The 22,119-nt window shown below is 36.9% G+C and overlaps 1 pseudogene across 1 annotated transcript in view; it reads left to right on the top strand.

The window, feature by feature from the left end:
- LOC308498736 (sperm-associated antigen 6-like) overlaps window positions 1-22,119 on the top strand; it is a 62,979-nt pseudogene that overhangs the window by 21,363 nt on the left and 19,497 nt on the right. Inside the window, exons 5-8 of the transcript in view lie at window positions 6,185-6,390; window positions 7,259-7,432; window positions 8,832-8,984; window positions 11,802-11,993. The product of the transcript in view is annotated as a sperm-associated antigen 6-like (transcript). The remainder of the gene's footprint in view (window positions 1-6,184; window positions 6,391-7,258; window positions 7,433-8,831; window positions 8,985-11,801; window positions 11,994-22,119) is intronic.

Here is a 22,119-nt window from a genome sequence, read left to right as displayed (position 1 = left end):
CCCCAACTGGGTATTTTTCTGACACTCTCTGGCTTTACTTATTCTCGTTTCTTGCGTGGGCCTCGTGGACATTTCAGCTTACCACTCCTGATCTAAATAAGCAGTTAGCCATAGATAACAGTTAAGAGGAAGGGTGGAGGCCATCGTGAGCACTATTGAAGCAAAATTGCTTCGCCTGATTTGCGTAGTTTTACCTGTTACAATCATGCCTGTTATATGCTGGAGGGCATGCCTGTCTGCTGTCTTCCTTTCTAGTCAGCATGAAGTCATTTCTAATATTCCACTCATCAGTATTAGATAGTACTAATTTTATAAATAATGTTGAGCTTAAAAGTCAGCCCTTTTATCTGTGTGTTTTTTTATTTTAAAATTAAATCTGAAGTTACACCGATCTTTTTTTGATGATGCTAAGTTAAGATTTGAATCCATTTAAATGGTGACACTTCACACCTGTTAGTTAGAGAGCACTTCAAGTTCAGTCTTTATTTTGTTAGAAAAGAAAACCCCAAAACCAAAAACCCAGGTCCTAAAAACACCATAGAAGAAAATTCATAAAAAAAGGCAACTGTGTGAAAACCAAAGATTATCACCCAAAATTTTCATGTTATAATATTCAAAGAACTGCACGCACATAAGTCTCATAAATATTATTAGAATAAACTGTGGAAAAACAGGCAGAGAGAAGTGTGATGGGATGACCCCGCCACCACCCCTGTCACAGTCCCACGGAGGAGGCTGCCTCAGCTCCTTCACTCAGTAATGAGCTATTCGTGAGGTCCAACAAAACTAGGTATTCCTTTACTGAAAACAACTGACCATCAAATCTGAGGACTGTGTATTCAATTGTACATAATTGTACAAAGATAGTTTTTGTTATTTATGAATAAGGAAGGTGCTATTGGATAATTTATTCTCTCTGACAATTTGCATCTAAAAATTGTTTAAAATAAATATAATTCTTAACATTTAAAAAAATGTAGTATTTTAACTTAACTGTAAAAAAGGTGTGGATTAAGGCAAGAGGGAAAGTGTGAAAAAGTAAATGGATATTTCTAGTGTATAGTAGTAATTCTTTAAAGAATAATTATAAACCCTATCCTAATGTTTTCTTTAAAGGAGACATACAGTCCTGACCTTTTTTTTTCTTCTTACTTCTATTAGCATTTATTTATTTGATGCTGAATTTAGCATTTATTTATTTGATGCTGAATTTAGCATTTATTTATTTGATGCTGAATTTACTCCTGGGCCATAAGTTTTTGTTTTTTCAGTTTCTTCTGGGATAGCGTTTTCTTCTGTGTAACTGCCTCTTCTGGTTTAGAACAATCTACTCTTTCTCAGTCAGGAACATTTCAGTGTGGGAGGGAGAGCTCATGTATGGGGTTATCCACCCATGAGGGTCTACATCTAAACCCTTAAGTTCAGCATTACTCTCTGCAGTTTTAAGCACGTGCTGCAAAAATTCTGCACTCTTTTTGAGCCACTGACCCTGTGTCCAGCCCCACAGTTTGGCCTGGGCACAGTTACTGACTTTACCATTGTAACGACGGAACAGCACACACTGCTTCTGTAACTTGACATCTTTTAGATACTTGGTGACTTTTCGGATATGCATGCCCTTGATGGCCTGGGCAGTTTCACGAGTGTTCTTAAAGTGAATATGAAGATTTGAACCTTTTGATTTGCATGATTTTGTGGGGTTCTCTGGGTCAAATAAATAGCAAATCATTTTTAGAGGTCACCTCAGGCCACTTACAGGGAGAGTATTCCCACTACTTTTTAAAAAAACTTTTCTTTATTTAAGTGTGTTTTTCCAGGACCCATCAGCTCCAAGTCAAGTACTTGTTTCAGTCTAGTCGTGGAGGGCGCAGCTCACAATGGCCCATGTGGGGATCAAACCTGCAACCTTGTTAAGAGCACCGAACTCTAACCAACTGAGCTAACCGGTCCCCTTTTCCCCCGACCCCACTACTTTTTAAAATAAGAAACTTTCTGCCCTATTGAGAAACTAAAATGTTTGTATTTATTTTTCCTTTATAATAGTAATGTTAATATAGTTAGCCCCAGCAGTAGCTATAAGTATGGACAGAAGTCATGTTCATATTTCTTTTATTTGAAAAAGTATATATAATCACATTGAAGACAATTTGGCAAATAAAGAAGAAAACTATATCGACAATAGTACCATCAACCTAGTACAAATCCTGTTAGTATGTTGGTATAGGATACTATTAGATTGGTGCAAAAGTAATTGCGGTTTAAAAGGTTGAAAATAATTATAAAAACCGCAATTACTTTTGCACCAACCTAATAAGTTTTTTCTCTGCATTTTCTTTGCATAACTACTTCTAATCTTGCTTGTTATTAACAGTATATGATTATGTCACTTGTTATTCCACAATAAAAAGGTGTGCTTTAAAAAAAATTTTTTTTTGAAGATTCACTTAAAATTTAAAACAATGCTAAAACATTTTCAAAGATATGGGAAGATAAATTTCTTGGCTCCCTGCTTTTTCTGAGGGGAATCAAATATTTTACGAGCCTCTAAGTCTGTACACGTCAATCTTTGATTTAATAAGCATGATAATTAATTGAACCAAAACTCATTTCCAAATTAGAGTTTGAAAATGAGCTCTGTGAATTTCTCCTACGGGTAGATATTTTTACATGTATCAGAATTTTGTATGTTTTGGTTACTACTGCTTTTTTTTAGCGAAAGTATAGGGAAAAAAGAAAACAGCAAAAAGAAGTAAGGTGGGAAGCACTGTTTGAAATGCACCCCAATATACATTTTCACCAAACACGCCACAGACTTGACTCCTAGGTCTGCTCCATACTTGCAGTGTTGTATTTGTATATTCATCCTGAGCAAAGGCTTCTAGAACAAAACAATGTTTTACTCTATTCTGCTACGCCAACATCTAGACAGATTTCTAGCACATAGTAAGCATTTAATGAACACTCAATGACTGAAGGAAGAGAGGAAAATATACACATACAATGAGCACGAGCGAAAACAAAATTACCTCAGAATGTATTTTGGCTGTAAGGTACAGAATATCAACTACAAGTGGCTTAAACAATAAAGATATTTTATTTCACATGACACAAAATTCAGATCAGAGCATCTCCAAGCTTGGTTATGCGCTGAACAGTGTCATGGAGGACCCAGATGTTTCTCATTTTTGTACTCAGCCATCCTCAGCATATTGGTGATTTCTTCCATTATAATTGCAAGATGGATGTAGCAGTCCAGATGTTATTGGAAGACACGACTATGCCCAGCAAAGAAGAGGCAGTGTTTCCTCCTGTGTATCTCTGTTTATATCAGAGGACAACCTCTCACAGATGCTTTTAGCTGACTTCTACTCAGGTCCCATTGGTCAGGATTGGTCCACAAGTCCATGCCCTGGCTGACAAAGGTTATTGGGTAGACACCAACAGTCACTGGCATAGAAATGCCAGAGGAAGCAATAGTAGAGAAGAGAAGCAAGATATGCCATAGGAGAAAGAGTAGCGATAGAGGCAGGCTAACTAAAGAGGTAGCTATAGCATGTGTAATATGGTATGTTGTGCATTATTTAGGCTTATTGTATTCTTACCTGTATGTACTACACCATCTTATACCTAATATATGTATGAAGGTAGTAGAACAATGTCATTTTAGATAACAGTGTGTGCCAACCAGGAGCAGATGCCAGTTTTTTTTAGTATAGTGTTAATTTGGAGACGTAAACCACTACTCCATATACCTGAAATTAACATAAAATAATACTTAATGTCAACTGTAATTGCAAAATTTAAAAAATGGGGGTAAAGGTGATGGGGAATAAGAGGTTCAAATTTCCAGATATAAAATAAGTCATGGGGATATAATGTACAGCATAGGGAATATAGTCAATAATATTGTTATAGCACAGTAAAATGTCAGCTAGTTGCTGGACTTACCATGGCAATCACTTCTTTAGGTATATAAATGTTGAATAACTATGGTATACACCTGAAACTAATATAATATAGCATATTAACTATATTTTAATACAAATCTTTTTTAAAAATTGGAGATGTAAAGTGTATGAAATCGCAAGTACAAAGTTGCTAGGCCCAATGCAAGTCTTTGGAAGATTCATTACCTTCATGGCGAATCTTCCTCCAGCGCCATTCCCAGCCTTTCCCTCATTTAACATCAGAACTCTAGAGAGAAACAAAAACAGCTTAGGATGGGATTGGGTAACAAGTCAGAAGAGCAGCAGAGTTTGCTTCCTTATTAACATTACATGGTTCAGGGAAAAGAGGATATGGCACTCTGTTATTCAAGGAAAGGATAAAATGTGTGGGGATAATGAAGATAATAGGTTTTTTTTTTTAAAAAAAGAACCTTAAGTTTTTATTAACAGCACTTTGAAACAGTTGTAGTTTACTGTTTATTCTTCACTCTTAGAAACTGTATAAAAGTGATAATACATAGATGAACTAATCGAACTAATCCTTATATTCTCTTGAAACAAAATTTTCAGCCAATTACATATATTCTAGGTACCCTGAAATATGTACATAGAAAGTTGATATTACCATACGAACACCTGTGTACTTTGGACTGGATTGAATAACATGTTCGTTAACATAAAATATGAAAATTATATCTAGAAATTTCGTATAATATCACACTTTATCTTTCTTTCCATTTCCCTTAGATGAATGGGGGAGGGGAACTGTTTTACCTGCTGTCTTGATGGTTTTCAGGCAGTTGAGATAGAATCACAGAGATGCTTCTGAGGAAAGTGTTGGTATTCTAGTCTGTTGTTGCTGTTGTCTTTTTTTTAAATACTATTTTTCACATATCTGCCTCTAGTTCTTGAGATTACATATTAATTTACCATTGTATTTCATATTTCACACCACAGTTTAAAGATTGAAACTATTTGCTAACCAGTGTAGTGTTAATTTGTAGAAGTCTGTCATCTGCACCAGAGTTGAAAGTGTCTGGCAAGTAGTAACCTTCCATTAATACTTGTTTAATGAAAGAATGAATGAATTGTTTATACAATATTGGGACTTCTAAGATAATTATAATAATTTAAGTAAAACAAATATTGGATGTTAACTTGTATTTTCTAACATTATTTCCTTTTAGAAAATATAATATTACCAGTATTTTGAAAAATTAAACACCATGTTTTCTTTAAAGACCTTAAGTAATATGCTGAAGATGTAACTTGGCTATTAAGATCTAAATTGTCAGGGCACTACAAATCTGGGAAAATGAGGACATAATAGAAATGGGCATATGTGATTCAGTAAGAGAGGCCATGAATACAATCAAAGTAGAATCTGTAACTATGTATTGTGTTTTATGCTTCTCAAAAGACATTTTTTACATACATGTTACATGGGTATGCCTGCTGTCTCTCATTATCTATAATTTAAAATATGTTATTATTTTTGTGGCTATTCTTCTTCAGCACACATGTAAATCAACATGTATATTCAAAAAATGTTTATTTCTGACATGTAAAATGCTTAGGATAAATTTACTCCTTTATCTAAACATTAACATATATATAAAGTATGCTGTTCAGTTGTACATCTTGTTTTTGAAAGTGTTTTTATATGTACAATAAAAATGCACCTTTTCATTTTGTATAAAATTTTTAAAAATCTTTTAAAAGTACTGTAAGATGAAAGAAATTTAAAAATTGACATTATTGGCACAAGATTCATATTAATGTTTACTCATGTAAATAAACACAAAATACAGCCTAATTAGTGTGGTTGGTAAATTTGGGGGTCTTTAATTTTCTGTTATTGGAAGCCATGCATAAAATGCTTTCCTATTGAGAAGTACAGAATTGTCAGAGCTTTAAACAGCTGACATCTGCTTACTCTCTTAAAAAAAAAAAAAAAAAGAAAAATGAAAAAGAAAAAAAGAAAAACAAGCCATTTCAGCCTAATCTACCTCAAATGTGTTCATGTAAATGGAGGTCCATCTAGTGACCTGTATTCTTTTCAGCTCAGGATTGGTCCACATAGTTTACGAAACCAGGAAGGCTGATTTGAAATGCAGATGTCGAGACAGTGAAGCACACCCTCCCCTTTTTTCTTTGCTGTATCTGTCAGGGTGAAAAATGGCTTGCACAAGGGTCAGTCACCCATACTCACTTAATTACTTTTCTTGGGCCCACAGAACTGTCACAAGCTGTGGTGGACGCGGGAGCGGTTCCTCTTTTAGTACTCTGTATCCAGGAGCCAGAAATTGCTTTGAAAAGGGTTGCTGCTTCGGCTCTCAGTGATATCTCAAAGCACTCCCCAGAGTTGGCACAGACAGTGGTGGATGTGGGAGCGATTGCTCACTTAGCCCAGATGATCCTGAACCCTGATGCTAAATTGAAGGTATTTTTAAAAATAATCAAAAGCAAACCAGTCTTCTGTTCATCTAAGAAAATGGAAATGTGTATAGATTAATATTGTACATTTAAAATAATTCGTAAATTATCACTGAAAACAGATGTGATTATATGGTGTATTTGGCCTTGTAATATGTGAAAATCATGCTGTAAAGATTAGACAATAGACACATGACTGAGAAAGGTATGTGCAAGGCTTAAAATTAGAAGTAACATCAGTATTAACATTAATCACTAAAATAAGGAATCACATAATTGAATTTCAGGGTGGGAAGGGACCTAAAGGTTTTCTAGCCCACCACTATTTAAATTTCTTAAGAACATTGTCATATTTATATATTTTTTTATAGCTTTCTAAAATAGTCACCGATTATACTTTTATATTGTAATAGTTATATCCTAATAAGGTTTTTAAATTGTTAATATGAACTACGCAATGTAAAGTTCTTTGAAATGTTATCAGCATCATGCCAAAAATAAAATGTTAGTTCTGCTTGATCTTTTTCTATTACCTTACCACATGTATCATAAATTAACAATTTAAGTATTACATAATTAAAAAATAGTATTCATCCGAAGGTCATATTCTTAGATCATCTGTGGTAGAGATTAAAATAGTCCATAGAAAACTAAGACACTTTATTTGGAAATTAGGGACTTTAAGAAATTGATTATTTAGGTATAAGACTAAGATGTGAATGTTTTGAGACTCAGAAATCAGGTTATGTTAGATATGCAATTGGTTTATCTTTTTATAAAGGTATTTGACTATGTAAAAAGGTGTTTAAACTGTGTCTGAACTCTACAGTGGACTCTACATAATGTTTTGTTTTATTTTGGTTTTCGCTTAACAGCGTCAGTTCCTTTCAGCTCTCAGTCAGGTTGCAAAACATTCTGTGGATCTGGCAGAAATGGTGGTTGAAGCAGAGATATTCCCAGTTGTATTTACCGGTGTGAAGGACAAAGATGAATACATGAAGAAAAATGCTTGTACTTTAATTAGAGAAATTGCAAAACATACATCTGAAGTTAAATAAAAAAAGCTTTAAGTGCAATAATATGAGTTAGTTTTCATGTTGAAGTAAAACGTCTGTTTGTACACTGGGCCCAAGTGCTGTGCCACATGATCTGGTTAGGTCAGGGTTTCTCATCCTGAGCACTATGGACATTTTGGACAAGATAACTGTGATGGAAGGGGGGGGGGTTCTGTACACTGTTGGATGGATAGTTTGCAGCATCCTTGACCTCAGCCCATTAGAGGCCAGTAGTACCCCTCCCCGCGTCATGACAATCAAAAGTGTCTCCATATACTGCCAAATGTTTTCCAAGGGACAAAACTGCCCCCACCCCGACCCCACTGAGAACCATTGGGTTATATCCATGGAGTTTGAGACTGAAATCTCAGTTTTTAATCATTTCCTGCTTTCCATGTCTAGATTCTGGGGACCATGGACCTTGGTCATCCCTGTCATTTTAGGTCAGCGGGGAGTAGTGAGAGGTTGTACAGTTCCAGGTTGGGAGAGACCACCAGGTCCCCAGGCTAATGTAACCACTCAAGTAGCTGCTCTTATACCCTGGTTTCCATTCTGAGTTCTTAGACGCCAACAGAATAGTGATGAAGCAAGCCTGAGTGGATTCTAAAGTTGTATATTTTTCTATGTATATTTTGAATAATCAATTTCATTTCAATAAACTTTAAAGTCCTCATTCTCTATTTTATCTAACATCTTCACTTGATTGAGATTTTTCATGATTGAAGTGTAATTAGCTAGTGATCATTGCTCACAAATGAGGGATAATTAGGCTAGAATATTTCAAGTCTGACATTGTCTTTCAGCATTCAATGATTAATCTGCTTCATATTCACACATTGTGATTGGACTTTCAGTTTTTAGCTACTTATGAACTAGCCCTACGTGTAATGTCTAGGTGAGGAGTTTTAACATCCATTATAATAGGTATTAAAGCTGTGTCATCAGTGCATGAAAAATTGAAGCACAGAGTAAAGCTACGCATGGTGAGTATATTTGCACATTTGAAATAGCAGGATTATTATACTTGTATATTTCTTTTTTGTTTTACTTTTCATTCTTTTTTAAAATTAGTTTCAAGTGTACAAAACAATGTAACAGCCATTTATCATTTATATCCCTCAAACAGTGATAACCTCCCTTTCCCACCTACTACGCCTCTGACATCACATACAGCTATTTTATTTCCACTGTCTCTATTCCTAATATTGAACTCCACTTCTTGTAACTATATTTAGATTTCTTTATAAGTATAGTAATTTCATGAAATCATATTTCAAATTTTACCAGATATTTTTAGGTCCTTAGTTAAAAAGTTTGCAATACTAAAGTCATATTTAAAGATCATCTTGTGCTTTACCATCACAATTACCTAAGTCTCCTTCTTTTCTCTCAGCTCTCACAGTTGATAGTTAACACAGGGGGAGTTGCTGCTGTGATCGATTGCATTGGGTCCTGCAAAGGCAACATAAGGCTGCCTGGCATCATGATGCTTGGTTATGTCGCGGCTCATTCTGAGAACCTGGCGATGGCGGTGATCATTTCCAAGGTTTGTTCTTGCTTGATTTTCTCAGAGTTATTGCAGTGAGATATTCTAAGACAGAACCACAGATTAATAGTCTCCCATTGAGTATAAAATATAACTGACAGGAATGAAAGAAACCTGAAGACTTTTTCAACTTGTTTTCATCACTTGTCAGTATGTTTCTGAAAGCAGTGCTTGAAGTAAGGTTTACTTTGCAGGCAGTTTAAAGTTTTACTCAGTATTTAATATTGACAAAATATCAATACCTCTGCATATTAGTATCATCTGTATTGAAATATTCAGTGTACTTGTGTCTTGAAGGATTGACTGTACATATTTACTAACATGCAGAGCATACTTTGATTAAAGACAACTTATAAATGAAATGCTGGGAGTTGTTTTCATTATGCTCAGAGGTCTCTACATTCTTTCCCTTTTCCTGTCCCTTGGGTAGGAGATGACAATGACTAGGACATCCCTTTTTATCCACTTTCTCTCCTTCAGCTTTCATGAACTAATTTCTCTTTTTAGATGTAGACAATTCAGAGCACACAGCAGACAGCGAGGTGTTGTGTCCTTGCTCTTGGGATTTGGCCTCCTCTCAATTTACAGCTTGGTATCAACCCTCCCTACAGTGCAGCGCTGGCACACAGTAGGTGATGCAAAACTGTTGGTTGAATGAGTAAATATCGATAACCTGAAGAACGCTTCAGAAGCTGTGTGCTTACAGTGTCTCCAGAGACCTTCTAGGGTGTGGGTTTCTTATCAGCACGGAAAAGCTGCTGCTGTATGTTAAACAGTGTGGAGGTTTTTTGTTTTATTCCTTGCTAATCCTCAGAATGAAAAGGAGCCTCAGATCTTTATTTCTACCTATTCCTTGATAATTCTTTGCTCCACTCGCATTTTATCCTGTGCTTTTCCTTTTGTTCTTCTATTACAAAGACTCTGATAGTGACTAGAGCAGTACTGCTGCTTTCTGAAGGGTCACAGTGGGATGTTACCGGGATTTTTTTTTTTTTTAAGATTTTTTATTGGGGAAGGGGAACAGGACTTTATTGGGAACAGTGTGTACTTCCAGGACTTTTTTCCAAGTCAAGTTATTTGTCCTTTCAATCTTAGTTGCGGAGGGTGCCCTTTAGCTTCAAGGTGTCCTTTCAGTCTTAGCTGTGGAGGGTGCAACTCAGCTCCAGGTCCAGTTGCCGTTGCTAGTTGCAGGGGGCGCTGCCCACCATCCCTTGCGGGAGTCGAGGAGTTGAACTGGCAATCTTGTGGTTGAGAGCCCACTGGCCCATGTGGGAATCCAACTGGCAGCCTTCGGAGCCAGGAGCTCGGAGCTCCAACCTCCTGAGCCACCAGGCGGCTCCTGTTACAGGGATTTTTGATTCTTGGTTCTTTTGTGGATCGTCAGAAAACTTGCACATAGGAAGAATGATGAAAGAAGCAGCAATTGCTTTTGCTTCCTACATTTGCTCCCCAAACTAACCAGGAGGCAGTCCCCTCCTTTGGCCCATGGTTGCTGCTGGCCTCTCCTGCCTCATTGTCCCTCAGTTAGTTGAAGATCAAGGTGACGGCAGTAGTTTGTGGCAAACCGTACAATACTGCGTCATTCTTTCTTTTTCCTACATAGTGCTGTAAGAGCTAATAAAGTACTTATGATTCTCAAAGCACACTGATGTTCCTTATCTCATTTGCTATTCATAACAACTGAGGCCAGTAAGTCAGAGTTTGGAGGATACAGTGGAGGAGGCTGCTTTTCTTCCTGCTTCTTCAATTGTGGTACGTCCCTGAGTATGGACTTTCTGGAAGGTTGTCTCATTCTGAAGAAAGGTCTGACCTTTTGTATTGCAGTCACACATTTTTAGCTGTAAAAAAGAAGCCAACGAAGAAATATGGCAGGTCTCTTCAGGAAACTGGTTTTAATAACCGAATTTAAAGGTAGAGGGTAAAAGAAGTGTCTATGATCATTTGGCCTTTGCTATGGTAGCATGACGATGTGACGTTGACTTTTGTGGCACTAAATTTAAGGTGATAATTATTATAGTCTCAAATTAGTTAGAAAATTATACAGAATCTGGAATTATAATTTGATTTGGCTATTTGATTCTTTCTTGGATCTATAAACTGTGATGTATATGACACCCTTGATTTAATTCTGGTTTGATTAGTTAGATAGATAAGCCTAAAGTACAAAATATAAGCACATGCTATCTGTGTTACAAAAGTAATCATTTCTACTCTGACATTCAATCATGTTAAAATGGGCAAAACTATCATTTAAAAGTTGGCCAAAATTAATGAAAATTTTTTTACTATTTCAGGAAAGGTTTCAGTGAATATATTTCATCTAAAAGCTACTTAAATAGAATTCTTGTTCATATTATTCATTTGATTTCAGACCTATTTTGCAGTTATTTTGTTCTCAGTTCTATTATACTTAGTGAAAAGGTGATTTTAAAAGGATTCTAAATTACCTTTCTTAACAAAGGAAATAAAAGGTTTTAAAATTCTAAGCTTTTTAAATTTGTCACAGTGGAATCTGGTTTTGCTTAGATACTAGTCTGTGGCATCTGTTGTTTGGTTAACTGCCTCTGTATTTGGGAAGTAAAGGCTAGCAGAGAGAGTCTTAGTTTAGTTGGATTGTTACAGATAATTGAGGTAAATTAGTTCTAGTCATTTTATTGACTTGAAAAATGACAGCCCCTGTGTTGTGCTCGTTTATTGAACCGTTTAGGGAGAAAAGGATCAAGGCCAAAATGACTTCTTCTAATGTTTGAGAGACATGGAAGACGCTTTAATCCTGCTCTAGCGTCATAACACTTGCTCTTTTGATCAACGCTGCAGGGTGTGCCCCAGTTGTCAGTCTGCTTGTCAGAAGAACCGGAAGATCATATTAAGGCTGCTGATGCTTGGGCCTTGGGACAGATTGGGAGACACACTCCAGAGCATGCGCGGGCTGTGGCAGTCACAAATACTTTGCCAGTTCTGCTTTCTTTGTACATGTCAATAGAAAGCTCAGAGGATCTTCAAGGAAAAGTAAGTGCTTAATTCTTACCTGTTTATGAATCTCTGTTAGATTTTGACTCATTCTTAAAAATACGTAATTTATAATTTTCTAATCTTTTTATGGACAATATTGCTTTTATGAGTTAAGAAATACAAATTTATCAGAAGGACTGAGGTGACTTCTTTGAAAACAGATTACCCTTGTCTCTAAAAATCAGTGATATATTTTAAAGAAAGTTTTCTGCAAGTGCAAAGTTGTTTGAAAAATAATGTCTGGTTATTGTCTTCTACACTGGTATTGACTTAAAGAATAGAAACTGAAGAATAATAGAATTTTGGAGTTGGAATTGGCTGGAGAGAACTTTAATCCATTTTACATTAAAAATTTTTTAAGTCCAAAAGAATTGAAGATGCTTTCAAAAGTATAATGTAAGTGGAAGAGGGTATTCAGGAAGCCATGATCTAACTTTCCTAACTCCAAATGCCTATTCTTCTAATTATATGTCTTATATTTCTTCTTCAAAACAAAAATGTGTATAAGATTTACTAAATTAAACATTTTTAAATATACATTTTTTAAATCAAGCTTTCTGAAAAAATATCACTAGCTACTAAAATGATTCACAAAACAGGAATATAAAGTAGGATGGGTTGTTTAATAATTATAGGATTTCAAAGAAAGAAAAACATATTTCCCAGCATACTGCCTTATTAGGAAACATGTAACTTTTTGAAAGCTGCTTTTAGAATTAACTTGGATTGAAAGAAGTACACAGAAAAGCCAATAATTCAAAATAAAATAAACAACAGTAAGTTAAATTATATTTAAATTTTAATTAAAACAATAAATTAACAAGTAAGAAAACACACTTGCTGAAACTTTAGATGTAATGAGGCAGGAAGTTTATTAGAAGTGTATAGTTCAGGGACTCTGCAAGTTATATATAGTGAATAATTTATTATCAAATTATATGTTTACAAATTTTAAATTTTATAAAAGTGGATTTACGTATATTTGGTTATGTTTATGTGTTATTTCTCTACAATTATTTCTATATCTAAGTAATGGTTTGATAGATTTAGGGCTTCCCTTATATTTCTCCAATGTTGAATGCATTTCTTGGCAATGCTTGGCAGGGAGAATAAGATTGACGACGTGCTTAGGCCTTTCCCCATTTAACAATTCTGTGATTCTTTGACTTTCTGATTGAGAAACCCCAAGTCCATTTGCAGTTTTGAGTTGCCCAGTACAGCTGATTGACATATACATAATTTTAACCTATATGTGTAGTTCTTTTTTGGTCTCAAATTTCTTTAACCCATTATTGTTACTGTCTTTTCTTCTATCCGCTCCCCCCTAAATTCCTCTTCTTTTCTCTTTCCTCTTTATTTCTCATCCTCCTTTGCCCCTTACCTCTACTGATCCAATGACTATGGTCTCCTCTGCAGGGTGTCTACAGGCGAAAACTGTGCTGCCCAGGCTATAATAGTAATTATGTTCAACTTCTAGATTATCAACATATAAATTGTTAATATCCTAAAAAAAGTCTCTATCGCTTTTAGGTTCCTGCACTTAACAACTGTTATTTTCCTTTAAGTTTTGTAAATAAAGGAATACATGAGCTAGAGCACAAATAACTAATAGTGGAGTCAATAGTAGTTATAACTGAGAAACCCTTGCAAATAGTCTCAGGTAGCACTATATACATTATATACTACCAAGTTCATATAACTTGGTTTTTAATGAATTATTATGATGTTAAGAAATAACATCACTGCAGTAAAGTAAGTTTGAAAATGTCTTAAAGTAAGATCACTTTTATTGTGTTTTATTTTAACGAAGGTGGTTTTACTAAAAACCACCTAAAGATCCCACTTTTTTAGGTTTACTAAAATAGAAGTTAAGGTTCATTCTGACTACATTTGGTATAATATTTATTTTTAGGAAATACACTGAGTATTAAATTAAGAAGTGAGATCTTTACCAATCATTGTCTTGTTAGCAATCTTTTCAAGGCTTTATGTCCATATAAATGTTTTCTTATTGTAGGGACTTGATCATTTTTTTTCTTTCCCAAGAGCTCTTGGATTTTATCAGTTGTTGTTTTAAAGGCTTTAGGATGAAAGTCCAAGTCTGTTTGATCTGACACTATCTCAGTAGGGAAAATGCATCCAAGAGATTCAGGAACTATCTAATGGTATTTCTCGTTTGTTACTCTGTGGCAGCTTTCACATTATAAGGCTATGTTGAAGTCCATTTTGTCCCAAAGGCATGTCAGCTTCTATAAGCATTCCCTAATTGGTTCTGATCCAATTAGAACCAATGAGCAGCCCCTTGGAATTTCTTGCATATTTTCACATAGCCTTCCTATCTGCCTGTGCCCATGTCATATCAAATACCTTATTAAAAACTGAAAGAATAAATCTTTTATCTAACAAGCTCACCTACTTATATTGAAAATATTCAGGCTTTTGTATTTTCATTTGTTTGATTTAGAGGCATCATATTGAAATGTTCCATGTTAGTTTTGGCATTTGAATAAGTTCATTCTATCACCTTAGCTATAAAACAGTTTCTAAGTTAATTATTTGATTTAATTATTGTATTCCTATCATCATGGTTGTTCGCCTTAACTTTTTAGTGGCTTTATTGAAATATAATTCATAGACCATGTAATTTACCCATTTAAAGTGTACAGTTCACTGGCTTTTATATATTCACAGAGTTGTGCAACAATCACCATAATTTTAGAAACTTTTCATTCTCCCATTAGCTATATCTTCCCTGACTAGCCCAAGGCAACCATTAATTTACTTTCTGTCTCTGTGTATTTGTCTCTTTTGAACATTTAAATGGAATTATACAACATATGTGGCCTTTGTGCCTGGCTTCTTTCACTTAGCATAAGTTTCAAGGCTCATTCTTGTTATATAGTATATTATCAATATTTTGTTCCCTTTTATTGCCAAGTAATATTCTATTGTATTGATATACCACATTTTACCCATTCACCAGTTCATGGACATTTGGGTTGCTTCTACTCTTCGACTATTATGAATAATGCTGTTATGAACATTATTGTACAAGTTTTTGCGTGGACGTGTTTTCATTTCTCTTGGATAAATACTTATGAGTGTAATTGCTAGCTCCTATGATAATTGTATTTAACGTTTTGAGGAACTGCCAAACTGATTTCCAACGTGAGCACCATTTTATATTCCCACCAGTAATGTATTGAGAGTTCCAATTTTCCACATCCTTGCAACACTTACTATCAGGGTTTTTTGTTATAGCCACTCTAATGGTTTGAATTGGTATTTCATTGTGGTTTTGATTTGTATTTCCCTAATGTTTGATGATATTGAAAATCTTTTCATGTGCACATTGCCCATTCATATATTTTTTTTGGAGAAATGTTTAATAGACCCTTTGCCCATTTAAAAATCTATCATTTTATTATGGAGTTGTAAGTGTTCTTTATATATTCAAGTACTTATCAGATATATGGTTTACAAGTATTTTTTCCCAATCTGTGAATTCTCTTATCATTTTTTGATGGTAACGTTTGCAGCCAAACACTTTTAAATTTTAATGAGATTCAATTTATATATTCTTTCTTTCGTTGCTTGTGCTGTTGGAGCCATATCTAAGAAGACTTTGCCTAACCCAAGATCACAAAATTTATCCCTAAATTCCCCCTTCATTTTAAAAACTATAACTCTTTGGGCCTTAATGCTTTCAAAACAAAATTAACTGGAGTGACATCATATGAATTGCGGCAGTGGGGCTCACTTTTTGAGTTCTCATCTGGATCTTATCACAAACGGGACAGATAACCCATCAAAGAACTCTCTACTCATCACGCAGAACAGCTAAGAGACTCGTACCAGGATTACTTGAAGGTGTGCAAATTGGGCGAGCGGGGGAAGAGGGAAGGGAGCAGAGTGGAGATGGGGTCCCGCATCTGCGGATGTGGAGACACGGCCAGCATCCGCAGCTGCAGAGACGCAGGGGATCCCAGGAGGGAACAGAGAACACAAAAGGCAAGAGGTGGGCTCTTTCCCTGCATCCCACAGCTGATTTCTCCAACAGAGGGGGCAGCTAGTTGGTCCCTAGGTCGGACAAAGGACACAAACTCCATACCCGGCAGCCTCCCCCCCACTCTTCCAATCCTACCCCCACCCTTCCAGAGATTTAAACTGGCCCCTGAACTGAAGAGTATGTCAGATTACAGAGGAGCCTTAGTGCTCAGGCTCTGGGAAGACTGGCAGGCAGCTCTGACCCAGAGAAGAGGCTGGGAAGAGTGTAATTTTTGCCGGGCTTAGAGAGAAGAGACTTCTTTACCCCCAACCACCACCTTTTCTGGCCTGCAGGAAGAGTGTGACATGGCTGGGCTGGGAGAGAGAAGACCCCTCCATTCCCAGCCCCCACCCTGTCTAGGGCAGGGCAATTACTCCCAGGGATCAGAAGTAAGCGGCAGACGCAGCTCCCAGGTTTCAGCAGTTCAGAAATCTTCCTTCCGCCACACACACACACACACACACACACATGGAAGAAGTGCCCTAAGACTCAGGAGAACTGGATACAGGGCTGGTGGTGCTATTTTCAGTGTGCATATATGTAGGCAAGGGCAGAAAATGCACTGACTTTGTAAAAACTACCATCCAGACCCCTCAGCCCTGAGCATCTAAACCTGTAGTCCCAAAGTCACTCTGGACACCAGGTGACCAGCTCTGCCTGCACAATACGCAGGAGACTCTTTGGTACAGCAGAGGACAACCTGGAGATTACTCTGTGGGCTTAAGCCAAGACTGGCGCTGCTTTTTGTTTTGCTTTGTTTTGTTATGTTTTGTCTTTATATCTTTGATATCTTTGCCTGTGTTGAGTAGGGGTTGTTGGTTGTTTTTACATGTGAACATATTTGATTTTTTCTTTGTTGTTGTTGTTGTTGTTGTGCTTGGTGATTTGCTTTGTTCTGAAATTGCCCTACCAGGGCCCAGCTTGAGAGGCACAAGATTCAACATATCCAGAGGCCAACTCTGGACCAAACCAGAGTACTACAGGGTTTGACTTATAAGTCACACACTGGACCACACCCAGAGGGAATTCTGTATAGGCGCAAGAGCCCATAGAGGCCAAACCACATTTAAGTGGTCAACCCTCATGCAGCAGAACACGCTGCGGTGGGCAGAGCCAAGTCTCACAACTAGTCAGCCTAGGAGTTAACCCTACTCACAAGCGAAAAGCAATTAAAGATCTTCTTTAACAGGACAATATACACAACACAAGAGTCACCTTTGGAGCACACTCAGAGGAGAAAAACGAAGTAGTGCTAGTCAAATATAAAGGACACATACTACATAAGATAACCCAGCAAGAACTAAGAACTCTAGGGGATCTACCTAATACATCAAAGCAAACAGAGAGAGTCAGCCAGAATGGGGGAACAAAGAAACATGTCCCAAGTAAAAGTACAGAAGAAACCTCCAGAAGTGGAACCAAATGAAGCAGAGGTAACCAACCTATCAGAGACAGAGTTCAGAACACTGGTGATAAGAATGTTTAAGGAGCTTAGAGATGACATAAAGAAGGATGTAGAAATCATAATGAACAACCAGTTAGAACTAAAGGACACAATTACCGAAATAAAGAACTCACTTGAAGGAATTACCAGCAGGTTAGATGAAGCAGAGGATCGAATCAGTGACTTAGAAGACAAGTTAGCAGAGATCACCCAAACAGAACAACAGAAAGAAAAAAGAATAAAAAACAATGAAGATGCTTTAAGAGATCTCAGGGATAACAACAAGTGCAACAACATGCGCATCATAGGAATACCAGAAGGTGAAGAGAGGAAGCAAGGGATTGAGAACATATTTGAAGTAATAATGTCTGAAAACTTCCCTAACCTGATGAAGGAAAGCAACATACAAGCCCAGGAAGTGCAGAGAGTTCCAACCAGGATAAACTCAAACAGGTCCACACCAAGACACATTATAGTTAAAATGGCAAAGCTTAAAGACAAAGAGAGAATCCTAAAAGCAGCAAGAGAAAGACAGAGGGTTACATACAAGGGAACTCCTATAAGACTATCAAATGACTTTTCTACAGAAACATTGAAGGCCAGGAGGGAGTGGCAGGAGATACTCAAAGTGATGGAAAACAAAGGCCTACAACCTAGATTGCTTTATCCAGCAAGGCTATCATTTAAAGTAAAAACCCTTAAGAAAGTGGGAATAGAGGGATCATATCTCAACGGAATAAAGGCCATGTATGATAAACTCACAGCTAATCAATAATCAATGGGGAAAAGCTAAAACCATTCCCCCTAAGATCAGGAACAAGGCAGGGTTGCCCACTTTCTCCACTTCTATTCAACATAGTGCTGGAAGTTCTAGCCACAGCAATCAGACAAGAAAAAGAAATAAAAGGCATCCAAATTGGCAAGGAGGAAGTAAAATTGTCATTATATGCAGATGATATGATACTATATATAGAGAACCCTAAAGACTCCACCAAGAGACTATTAGAGCTGATAGATGAATTTAGTAAAGCAGCAGGATACAAAATTAATATTCAGAAATCAGTTGCATTTGTATATACCAATAATAAAACATCAGAAGGAGAAATTAAAAAAGCAATTCCATTTACAATTGCTCCAAAGAGTATAAAATACCTGGGAATAAATTTAACCAAAGAAGTAAAAGATCTGTACTCAGAAAATTATAAGACACTGAAGAAAGAAATGAAAGAAGATATAAATAGATGGAAACACATACCATGTTCATGGATAGGAAGAATTAATATACTTAAAATGTCCATACTGCCTAAGGCAATATACATATTCAACACAATTCATATCAAACTACCAATGACGTTTTTCACAGAAATAGAACATATAATCCTAAAATTTATATGGGACCATAAATAACCCCGGAGGCCTCAGCAATCTTGAGAAATAAGAACAAAGTGGGAGGTATAGCAATACCTGACATCAAATTATACTATAAGGCTACAGTAATCAAAACAGCATGGTACTGGCATTAAAACAGACACATAGATCAAAAGAACAGAATAGAGTCCAGAAATAAATCCATGCCTATATGGATTTTAACCTACAATTCTAATCTTCCATTTATTCTACAACAATGGAAGCAAAAATGTATGGTGGGGAAAAGACAGTCTATTCAATAAATGGTGCTGGGAAACCTGGACAGACACATAAAAAAAAAATGAAGCTGGATCACCTACTTACACCATATGCAAAAATAAATTCAGAGACGTCATCAAAATGGCAGTATGAGGTGAGCCTCTATAAAGCTCCCCTGGAATTTACATACAATCGAACAACAATAACTCCACAAAGGACACCCTGCACAGCAGACAGGCAGGACAAAGAGGCCCACTACTGAATTCACCTAAAGGTGGGAGAATCGCGCGAGCAGGGGAGGAGGGAAGTGCGGAGAAGGAGGTGCACAGGCACAGGACGCAGACCTAGCTCAGTGCTCTGAGCTCGCTGCATCCCGGAACTACTGCAGCTGCAGGAGAGGGAAGAACTTGGACAGCTAGGGCTCTGCTTATGGCCCACAGGGCTGAGGGGGCAGCATATAACACGACTGAACCCAATGCTCATGGCAGAGACCTCGGAGAAAAGACTGAGGGAAGATGGCTGAAAATGGTAGTTCTGGCCCTCACTGCCGAGCAGAGAACGGAAGGCTTAGGCACTGAGACTAGCCGCTCCCTCCTTACTCACCCAGAGCTCACCCCGCCCCAACCTGCCCAGTGCTAGAAGCCGGAAGTAGCACTGTCAGATCAAAATAACAGAATATTTGCTGTTCTGAGAACTGTACGGCACACACAGATTAGCAGCCGAACTAGTTCTGGAAAAGGGGAGGGAGCTGTGGAAGCGGGATCCGCTGTGGTGGTGGTCGCCGCCATTGCTCTGGGCCACCTCTCACAACTCACCCCGCCCCTGGCCGCAACTATCTGGGTGGATCCCTGCAGAAGTAAACAGAACTGCTGAAACATACAGGCTCTGAATCTGGCGCAGAAAGAGCTTTGGAACTTCAAAAGCTCTCTGAATCCCCACAGGAATGTGGCGCCCTATGACCCAGGCGAACTGTTAACAGAGGAGAAGCCAGTCTCCCAGGGAATCCCCCCATTGTGTGAGAAGCTGGAATAGTGCAGAGAAAACATAGCACTACCTTGTGAAAGAGGAAAAAAAAGGCTGCAGTCGGAGAGAAAACAAAACATTCTACTAACAAGTATTGGAAAACAAAAGAAAGATCTCTTCCTATGAACCTGTTGCAGAAGCCACTCTTGTAGATGTCTAGGAAGAGAAATAATAAACCAGTAATTGCCAAGAATAACCAAGGCAACAAGACAGCTCAGAAAGAAAGTGAAAAGTCTCCAGAAAAGGAACTTAAAGATATGGAAATATGTGAATTAAATGACAGAGAATTCAAGATTGCAGTTCTGATAAAACTCAACCGGATGTAAGAAAACACAGAAAGGCAGTTTAATGAACTCAGAAACAAAATCAAAGAACAACATGAGCGTATTACGAAAGAGATTGACATTTTAAAAAAGAACCAAATAGAATTTCTGGAGATTAAGAACTCAATAGAAGAAATTAAGAATGAAATAACCAGCTTAGGTAGTAGAGTTGACCAGATGGAGGAAAGAATTAGTGACATCGAAGATAGAAACCTGGAAATGACACAGATGGAAGAAGAAAGAGATTTGAGACTTAAAAGAAATGAAAGAACTCTACAAGAAATTTCTGACTTTATCAGAAAGAGCAATACAAGAATAATGGGCATACCAGAAGGAGAAGAAAGAGAGAAGGGAACAGAGAATATATTCAAACAAATCGTCGATGAGAACTTCCCAAACTTGTGGACAGAACTGGATCCTCTAATCCTAGAAGCAAATAGAACAGCTAATTACCTCAATCCCAACAGGCCTTCTGCAAGGCACATTGAATTGAAGCTGTTTAAAATCAACGACAAAGAAAGAATCCTGAAGGCAGCCAGGGAAAAGAAGACGGTAATCTACAAAGGAAAGCCCATTAGATTATTTGGATAGATCATCCAAACAGAAAATAAATAACGAAATAGCAGTCCTAAATGACACATGAGATGAATTGGACATAATTGACATATATAGAGCACTACATCCTAAAACATCAGACTATACATTCTTTTCTAGTGTACATGGAACATTCTCAAGGATAGACCATATATTGGGACATAAAATCAGCCTCAGCAAATTTAAGAAGATTGAAATCATGCCAAGCATATTCTCTGATCACAAGGCTTTGAAATTGGATATCAACTACAAAAACAACACAGGAAAAAACACAAATACATGGAGATTAAACAACATACTTTTAAAGAACGACTGGGTCAAAGAAGAAATTAGAGGAGAGATCAAAAGATACATTAGAAACAAATGACAATGAAAATACATCCTACCAAAATTTTTGGGATGCAGCGAAAGCAGTTTTAAGAGGGATTTTTATATCATTACAGGCCTATCTCAAGAAATGAGAAAAATTCCCAAATAAATAACCTCATGTTACACCTTAAAGAACTAGAAAAAGAAGAACAAGTGAAAACCAAGGGCAGCAGAAGAAAGGAAATAAAAAAATCAGAGCAGAAATAAAAGAAATAGAGAACAAAAAGACAATAGAAAAAAATAATGTGACAAAGAGCTGGTGCTTTGAAAAGATTAACAAAATTGACAAACCCTTGGCTAGACTCACTAAGATAAAAAGAGAGAAGACACTAATTAACAAAATCAGAAATGAAAAAGGGGAAGTTATCACGGACACCACAGAAATACAAAGTATCATGCAAAAATACTATGAAGGACTATATGCCACAAAATTCAATAACGTAGAAGGAATGGACAAATTCTTAGAAACATATAGCCTTCCAAGGCTGAACCATGAAGAACTGGAAAATCTAAACAGACCGATCACCAGTAACGAAATTGAATCAGTCATCCAAAACCTTCCCAAAAGGAAATGTCCGGGACCAGATGCCTTCACGAGTGAATTTTACCAAACCTTCAAAGAGGATCTAATACCAATCCTGCTCCAACTCTTCCAAAAAATTGAAGGAGAGACAGTACCCCCTAACTCATTTTATG

Source organism: Rhinolophus hipposideros (genome assembly GCF_964194185.1).
Source record: "Rhinolophus hipposideros genome assembly, chromosome: 1".
In the NCBI taxonomy this organism is placed as follows: Eukaryota; Metazoa; Chordata; class Mammalia; order Chiroptera; family Rhinolophidae; genus Rhinolophus; species Rhinolophus hipposideros.
The sequence above is the reverse complement of the archived record's forward strand: the minus strand, read 5'-3'. Positions and strand labels throughout refer to the sequence as shown.